General features: G+C 37.4%; 1 long non-coding RNA gene across 1 annotated transcript in view; it reads right to left on the bottom strand.

The window, feature by feature from the left end:
• Nucleotides 1–7,462, bottom strand: part of LOC109726374 — a 20,414-nt gene extending 12,952 nt beyond the window's left edge. Inside the window, exons 1-2 of the long non-coding RNA XR_002220500.1 lie at nucleotides 7,216–7,462; nucleotides 550–724 (exon numbers count right to left, since the gene is read on the bottom strand). This is a non-coding gene — a long non-coding RNA (uncharacterized LOC109726374). The remainder of the gene's footprint in view (nucleotides 1–549; nucleotides 725–7,215) is intronic.

The raw sequence follows: 9,799 nt of genomic DNA, 5'->3' as shown, positions 1-9,799 counted from the left end.
GATCAGTAGAAATAAGGCTGGAGAAAGTAAAGCTGGAAAGAAATCAAGCTATATGCCACTAACTAATCCTATGTATCTAATATGCACTTGACCAATCGCATTTCAAACTGATTCACAAAAAATTCATTGAGCTGTCAAACGGACCCACTCTGCTGTAATCAGCTATGCGTACACACCCCGCAGTGGCGGCACGTAACTATTTAACAGAAACTGCGACACCGATCGCACTGAAACATCATTCCGGAATGGCTCTCGTGCGAGCGACAACGAGGTTACTTGTCAATCTCAGGCTGCCCTCACAGGCATAAGTCAAGCAATAGGTCTCACTGAACCACTAAATTTTCTCTCTTTGGAACGCTGGTTTTCTCCTATGTTTTATCCAAGTCCCACATGTATGATTAATAACAACTAATAACATGCTCCCAATTCAGTTTATATGTCTAAAACATACCTACTCATGAATTTGAGCTAAACAATAACAACTTGTAATATTAACGATACATATCGATGAACAATATTATAGAAGTAGGATTCCGATGATAAACCCACCTCGTATGCTAAATCCAACGCGTGCGACGTCGAGAACGGCGAAACCACGCCCTCGCCCGGACTCCTCGCGATGCTACGACTGCAACCGTATCCTCGAACGGCTCCGCGGCGCGATGTCGACGTTGAATCCGAGCTCCACGGCTACTCCCCCAAGAGCTCCACCTCGTGTGGTTCTCTACTTCACACGAAAGAGAGAAAGCAAAAACTAACTTAATTAGAGCCACCCTCAACCAGATAAGCATGCATGGGGGAGTGCACGTGGCATCCATAGCCATGCACACTTAGTCTAGGTACTAATATATATACATATATATATATATAAAGAAAGGATACTACAATAATACTCTCATATAAATATATAAGTAGAAACATTATAAGTATGTTGAAGAGAATAAATAACGAAACCTTTGAAAGATTTTATACATTTGATAAATCTTTTTTTTTTCTTTTCTGACAATTCAGTGGCATCACGATGAACACAACTAAATGATTCACGAACTTGCTTCCTAATTTCAGTACATATATATTTCATTCGTACTTTATAAACATGATTAATAGAAAAAAAGAGCTGTACACAGATAACATAAAGGAAAAAAGGAAAATTTTCAATTTGAAACAAATTATTTATCCACAACATGCACTAAAAATAAGAATGGCAGATTAAACGCCTACTTACTTTTTCAAAGATAAGTTTTTTGTAACCCAACTTTTCAACAACAAATACACAAAGAGGAAAGGATGGTAGAGTGAGATTGCAAATACATAACAAATTTTATTTAGCGCTATATCTTGGATTGAAAAAACTACTGCAAAGTGGGACTGCAAATTTTACATAATAGATTTTATTTAGTACTACATCTAGAATTGAAAAAACAACTGCAAGTCAAAATAACTACCAACATATTAGAAGGAATTGGCCTTTTAATGATCTCTCATTGAACCAAAAGCCGACTCTTATTAATAAGCTTTACTGATAAAATATAAGAAAACCATCAAAAAGATGAGAAAGAATATTAGTTGATTATAAAATAAGAAAGAAGGAAATATGCAAAATCTTGCGTAAGTTTTCACAAACAAACCTGTTATTCACAACGATCGGCACTACTACAAAATGATTAAAAAGATCCACACGGCTTGTTTGTGAGATCCCTGGTGTCTGGCTGTGGGGGCTTGTCGACAGCTCTGGAGAGTGTCGGGACAAGTCCGAGTCGCGTTGGCGTCAAATAGACGCAAAACGGACTCCGTGCGACGCGAGGGCAGCATTCAGCGAAGGAATCTGCAAACAGCAGATTTTCCTGCTTGTTGTACCGGTACAAGAGCATGCTGTACCGGTACAACCAGCGCGGGGAATGCTTGCTGTACCGGTACAAGGGTTTTCTGTACCGGTACAAGCTACGCGCACCGATTTAGCTGCTCTCGGGTTGGCTCTTGTACCGGTACAGGAGCCCGTGTACCGGTACAAGGGAGTAGGTAGAGGGCTAAAACAGTAAAATCTCACCTCGTTTGTATCTCCCTCACCTCCCCTCTCCTTTTAGGTGTCCGAGCAGAGAGAGAGAGAGTATTTCTCTGCTCTGCTCCATCTTCTTCTCCTCTCTCTCTCTAGGTGTTGGTGGAAAATCCGGTTGGGGATTCCGTCGCCGACGTCGCGCCGCGAGCCGTTCGTGCGCGCTTATTGCCGGAGCTTTGCGAGGAGGCCGGGCGAGGGAGCGTCTTCACTGTTCTTGACGTCGCACCGAGGTTCGACGCTGTCGAGGTGGGTAATTCAGCACTTCCCTGGATTTTGAGCATGTATTTCTTTTTCTTCTCGGTAAATTGTTGTTTGCTGAAATCCACCGTCGACTGTTAGTATTTCAGCTCGTTCTCGACGTAGGAGCATCGGATTGCGACGAGACTTGGTTCGTTGGATTCGGGACTGCGAGAGGAATCCACGAAGCCCTTACTTGTGAATTTTGGTGAAGGTTAGCTCGGTCGAATCCCGTTNTCGGCGTGCCCGGGGAACGTGTAATCCGGGGCGTGACATTGTTAATACAAACATATAATAATAATCAATACATTAGTATAGTTACAGAAGGTAAAGAGAAATCTTTCATAAAAGTTTCTCACATCAGTCTAATTTGGCAAATATAAAAAACAAACTTAAAGAATCAAAATTATGGATCACAAATAATCTCCCTACAATTGTAGGCTTGTACTATTATGCTTATGCTACGTCTACATGGAATCATAGCAAATATTAAGATTGGGGCAACATGATTTTCTTTTTCACTTGGTAAGGGGGTGGCATATAAGAATCGCATTTTTGTACACTATGACACTCTTGTTTAGCATCTTATATTTTGCTGTAAATAACTTCATAGTGTTGGAGTCGATTGTCTTTCCTGCATCAAGAAGCAAATTGGCGTGTACATCAAATTAATATTCATTTGAGAAAAGTTCCTTCCAAAATTTGCCCAGCTATCAAAAAAAAAAAAAAAAAATCAAAGAGGATTTAGGATAAACTAAAAATTGAAATCCTAAGCCTGAATTCTAGAATCAAAATTGTAAAAGTTATGCATCCTCAATTATAGAAAAGGTCCCTATTACAGAAAGGGCCTAAAAACTTAGCAACATGCAAAATGAAAAATCCATTATTGAAACTTTTAGGAGCAAAGGAAAAAAGAAATTAGGAAAGTAGGGATCACAAACCATTTATCTCTCAATTGCTTTGTGGATCCATAGGAAAAAGAGTTGAAAAAGTTATTTCTGTTTCCAGAGTAGGAGTCCAACATGCAGAGAAAATAAGCTTAAAATATAAAATTAACTTATTTTCAACTGTTTTTGAGATTGCCATAAGTAATTGACCTTGTATTCAGATAATGACAAAAAAAAGATAAAAAAATTCATAATAACTTGAGAGCAAATTTTAACTGATAGAATCAGAAGAATGTATATATAAAGAGATTTTATTATATAACCGTATAGAATTATCTACCTATACTTAAGTATGATGTGCAAAGCTTTTCCAACCTCAGATTAGAAAATGTCTTATATATATGAAAATACACTTTCGTAGGGCTAAATACAAATATATTATGATGTGTGGTTTAGGCTTTGTTTGGCTTAGCGATGCATCCCACTTGTTGATCTGTGCGCGCTGCAAAAGCTGGGCACAACAAAAAATTTAACACATACTAACACATACAAAAAATTTAACACATACTAACAAAAAAATTTAACACAAAAAATTTAACACATACTAAAATTTACTTTCGATGATGAGCAGTAAAATACATCCACTATCACATAGATAGTGGAATCATCTCCTCTGAAGGAAACTTCTATAGATAATGCGTGCTCACAATTAATTGGGTCTTGTTGCTTGCATACTATGAGTAAAATATAAATGACTCAAAAAAAAAAAAAAAAAAGAATCACACAGAGGACATTCTCAAAATTTCTCTACATTCACAAACTTTTATTAGGACATTCAACTATAGTTCAAAGACATTATAATAATAAATCTTTATAAAATATTGTTAGTGTAATCATTAGTGACAAAAATGCTTAGCTTAAAATCATATGATAGTAAATTACCAAACACTTCATGGCCTTTCAGTATAACCCAACAATACAAAATCAAATGACCTGTGATTTTAAGGAAAATGCTATATGCACAACTTTTTTAGGACGATGTAAATCTTACACCCTCGGAATCCAAACATTTGCGTTTGGAGAGGCCTCGATAGGAAAATTTAGGACTCTGGCAAGGGAGGATGCCGATGTGGGCTCACATCGCACGAGCATCCGTCTATGGTGAGCCCTCTACAAAGGCGAATCTGTGTCTATGCAAACCTCTCTCAAACATCTCCACAACCCCCTAAAATCAAATTTAGTAAATCCACACATAAGAAAAAAAAAGTAAAAGAAACAAAAACTCCACAACCACGACCAGAACAACCACATGAAATCAAATTAACCTCAAAATTAATCCAAATAATGCAAATAGATCAAATCCTAGATGGATACGTAACAATAATTCAGGATTAAAAAAATAAAAGAAAAATTAGGGTTAGTGTTCCCAATCTTACCCCCTCCATCCGCACACAAATCCGAAGAGATTGACACAAAGAAAAACCTTAGATGCGAAGAGCGGAAAGGGAATGACCTATCAATCGAAACGGCGATACCACAGAGAGGGAAGAGAAAACACTGCAATGAAGGGGGAAGAAGGAACGGCGCGGAGGAGAGGGGAGCGGAAACGGTCCGTCGTGCAATAACTGAAAGGGAGAGAGAAAGAGAGGCGGTCGGTGTGATTCGGCGGTTCATAGATAGGGAGCGGTTCGGTTCATATGTTAGGAGGACGGCTTAGAAAGATGGTTCGGTTCAGAGAACAGTTTGGTTCGAATCAAAGGAGAGGAACGGTTTAAAAGAGAGGCTAGTGAGGGTGAAGGAACAATTGCCACGTGGCAAAAATATTAAGGATTCATATATGTTTATAGATATCTAATAGATTGCATTAATTAACCCATTGTAGATTATCAAGCAACTAATTAAAGCATAATAAAGTAAGAAAAAAATTTTAAAAACGAAGTGGAGATCATCCTATTAGTGATTTTTTTCACCCAAACAAATTAATTCTAATACAAGCATAATAAAGTAAGAAAAAAATTTTAAAAACAAAGTGGAGATCATCCTATTAGTGATTTTTGTCACCCAAACAAATTAATTCTAATACTTATTTTCATCTGCATATGTATGAACCCCAGAATTTTCCTTTTTCTTTTTTTCCCTATTTCTAGTTTCAAATTGAATAGGGGAGATCCCTAGATCAAGGACCAAAATCCAAACCCTAAAACTATGGGCATAAGATAATGAAGCAACGAATCATGCATACAATTAAACAATGCAAACTACACAAATTAAAATGAATCAGAGACAAATTAAAAAAAAAAAAAAATCGAAGAAGAGGGCAACTAACCTAATGAGGATAAGAAGAGGAAAGATTGCATAGGCGTGTGTTAGTTAATTCGCGAATTATTCGCGAATTTTTGAGAAAACAAATTAAACGGCCGAATTCATATTTTTCCGAAAAATTCGGAAAAAAACGCATTTTTTTGGGAAAAAATACTTATTCGCAAATAATTCGCGATTCGCGAATTATTCGCCCAAAAAAACGGCCCGCGCCCGGGCCTGCGCTCGCGCCTGCGACCGGCCCGCGCTTGAGCCTACGCCCTGGCCTGCACCCGCGCNGAAAAAAATGCCTTTTTTTGGGAAAAAATACTTATTCGCAAATAATTCGCTGGCCCCCGCTCGCGACCTGGCCCGCGCTCGCGCTCGCGCTGCTTCCGCGCCCCTTGCGGCTCACCCAAAACCTTTTCAAAATCCAAAATCCAAAATCCTTTCCAAAATCCAAAGTTCGCACCGAAAAAAAAATAAATAAATAAAATCATTTCGAAACGTTCGCTCTCCTCCCCCTCCCCAAAAAAAATCACTCGATCAAAAAAATTTAATCTCTTATGTATTATTTTAATCTCTTATTTACTTAATTTATTATTTATTTTGAGATATAATATAGTTTGCTATTTGTTTTACTTACTTAGCTTAATTTTATAGTTCTTTTTTTTTATATTTTTAAGAAATATGAGTATTTATGCTAATAGCATAAATTTTGAGAAAAGAAAAACTTAATTTAATAGCCGAATTTTTCATCCCGAATTTTTAATTGATGAACGTATAATATCCGTATAAATCACGTATCCGAATAATTGGCAAACCCGTTTTTTAGTCGTATTTTTCAACAAATTTAAAAACTTGAAGACGAATTTTATCTGAATTATACCCGTACCGAATTTTTGCCGAATCCGAATTAACTAACTATGGCATAGGCAGCAAGCTTAATTATTTTTATTCTTAGAGAAAGAAATAAAAGCATGCTTAAGTAAAGATATCATAAACTATCACATTCAAATTTCAATGACCAAAAAATTTTATTTTCAAGCTCATGAGGAGCACAACTGATTAGGGTTCTTCAAGTGAGAGCGCCTTCGTTCCTCATCACTCTTCTCCATCATTCAAGTCTCCTTCTTCTTCCATTCAAAGAGAATGATGGGGGATTGGAAAATAGGATGGAAAATCCTAGAGAGAATAGTAGAGATTAGAGAGCATGGAGCAGCAAGATTCGTGGATGCTAGTAGGGATCCTCCAGTATTGCGAGATTGGTGAGATTTGATGGGAGCGGCGCAGGATCTATAGCGGATTTCATGGGATTTGAAGGACAGGCAGTAGCGCGGATCGTGACGGATCGATGGAGAAGCCCACGGGATCCCCGAATTTTTGGGATCCTATCGCGCATGCGAGAAAGAGGGGGAGCGGCGGAAGGGGTGATTTCCCTGAAGATAGAGGGAAGAGAGAGAAAGAGCTGTGTATAGGGGGTGAGGAAAATAGTAGAGAAAAAACTAGTTGATGCGGGGCCCACATGTGAAATCAAGGAGAATAATGTAAAACTAGTGTAGTTACCCGCATGATGCGGCGGGCAGGTATTATTGAAATATTAGATTTTTAATCCAATCCAACCCACCTTAAACATAAACTATCAAATAATCCCAAAAAATACTGTAAAATAGATTAAAAATAGATAACAAATAGAAAATAAGAGAGAGAGAAAATAAAAGATAGAGGAACTCTCACTTAGTATTGGTCTCTAAGAGGGTGAGACTTGCTATTGCTTTCGCCGCCACCTCGATCTCCACTGTCATTGCCCATGCTTTCTTTCCCAGCCGCAGCCGCAGTCGCCGCTTTGGTCTCTACTGCCATCACATTCACCGCCTCCACCACCACTATGACCTGAAGCATCTAAAGAACTCTACAAAAAAAAAAAAGAGGAGGTAGGGTTGTAGGAGTTAGGAAAAACAGATGGTAGAGAAGGAGAAAGAACGCGTGGGCTGGGGTGGAGAAGAAAAAAAAGGGGGTTGGGAGAAGGTGACGCAGCGAACGTTGAGAAGATGAGAAGATACTAAAGTTAGGAGTTGAAAAAAAAAAGAAAAAAATGGATCCCACGCCTCATGCTAAATGAGAATAAGAGAAGACACCAAAATTAGGAGTTAACAAAAAAAATAGAAAAAAAGTAAATGGATGCCACACCTTTTGCCAAATGAAGGAGGCCATAATTTATTATAGAAAAATAGTAGGTTTTTATTTTCATGACATGCATAGGAGAGAAGGGGGCTTTTGTGTGAGTTTGTATAGTTTACTATTATATTAGGGTTAGGGTGGGTGGATGCATTAATTAAACGTTATATGTGAAGGGAAGACGAAGGGTTAGGCTTTTTGTGTGGGTTTATAAGTTTACAGTTTAGATAGGGTTAAGTTGGGTGGACGCTTTAATTAGACGTTATGTACGTAGGGAAGGTGAAGGGTTGGTTTCATAAGGTGAAAACCAACACTGAAGGAAATACAGCCACGTGGCATTTTTTTGGGGGATTAATGTATAGGTATAGAAGATATAGATGGTTAAGGGTTCGCCCATTGATGTTACTGTACAAATTTGGGCATCTATTTAGCAGTGCTTGGTTACTTTCTACTTTCTATATCATATTGGTCTAATTGAGATAAATGAATCTCTTACTAGATTTGGATATGTTGAGATTACTTGCACATAATCCCTAAGGGTGCGTTTGGTTCGCATTATGAAAGATTACTAGGAATAAAAGATATCCGAGAATCTTATTCCTATTCATCCTATTACTAAGAATGTGGAATTCCTGTGTTTGGTTCGCACGGTAATATTAATTAGCCATGTTATTTAATATTACAAAAAATATACAATTAATTAATTTATTTATTTAATTAATTTTAGATAATGTTACCAAAAGTTTCAACNATCTTTTTAGAAAAAAGGGAGAGAGAGTATAAGTTAGAGAGAGAGAGCATAATTAAAAAAATAGAAAGAAAAATATAGTCGAAATTAGAGGGAGTGAGAGAGTTGAAATTTTAGAAAGAGAGAGAGAGAGAAAGCTTAGTTTAGAGAGAGAAAAAAAAGTTGAATTTTAGAGAGAAAAATAAGTTTAGAGAGAGATATAAGGTTAGAGTGTAAAGAAAAATAATATCAATTAACCGGCGGGTAAGAAGAAAGAACGAGATTAGACATATTATGATTACCCTAATCCATTAATATAAGAATACCCACCCTCCCTCAAGGGAATGAGATTAGTATTTTGGGATGAATCTTATTCCCAAGTGAATCCGATATTACCAACTAGATTACTTAGTGCGTTTAACCAAACACCGTCATATTTTTTTTATTCCCATTGGATTACTAGGAATCTTTAAAAAATAGCGCGAACCAAATGCACCCTAAATGATATGTTGCGATGTAGTATTAGAGTGGAGAACTCTTATGTGACCATAGGTCAAGTGCTTGGGATTGGTGGCCTTTGAGTAGCGCATGAGATTAAAGCTTACAAGAGCCAAATTGAGCTAAACTAGTACATTTTGCTTGTGAGGGACGCTCCCTACAAGCCAAGACACTTCGAAAATTAGCCATTGTGGGGAGACTCGCCTTTACTTTTTGAGCGCCGAGGCACAGGTAGCCTTTATGGGGTGTTGAACAGGTCCATAAGGCATGGCGCAAGTTAGGAATGTACTCTATGTAGGTCCTCAAGAGATTAGGTAAATAGTTATATTTGGTAACTAAATTGATACATAGTTGCAAATTGAGACAAACTAAATTGATAAATAGTTGAAAGTTAAGGCATGATTCCTTCTACTTCATGTAGCATAGAGGAATGGTAATATTACACCATTCTTATGATGCATACTTTTTTTAGTGGTAAGAAGATTTTTTTAATAGCCAAAAAGAAATTGACAGAGGGTCATCCCTAAGTCGTAAAACAACAGTTATAGTTATTTCATGCTTCCGTTATTACAGCTATTATCTCCAGTATTCTTACTACTGATGGCTCAGTTGGCCTAGTGGTATAGCGTGCCTTTTTTGGCGGTGGTACCTACAGGGAACTATATTTTATAGTTCTTATGCCCATGATTTGGTGTTTTTCTTTTAGAGCCTTCAGGTATGTGAAGGCGCTAAATCGTGCAAAGGGAGTCTCGTAACAGCTAAAGCCCTTTCACCCATTTGGACCTAGTAGAGATTGACCCTTATATTTTGAAGAGCTATGATGATTTGACAATATACTAATTATGGTTTTAACTATGTATTAACTTGAGAGTTGAGGAGAAAAATTATATATCCCTTTCTGGAAGTGATGTATGGCTG

Source organism: Ananas comosus, linkage group 21, assembly GCF_001540865.1.
Source record: "Ananas comosus cultivar F153 linkage group 21, ASM154086v1, whole genome shotgun sequence".
Taxonomy (NCBI): domain Eukaryota; kingdom Viridiplantae; phylum Streptophyta; class Magnoliopsida; order Poales; family Bromeliaceae; genus Ananas; species Ananas comosus.
Note: the sequence above shows the minus strand (reverse complement) of the source record. Positions and strands in the feature narration are given on the sequence as shown.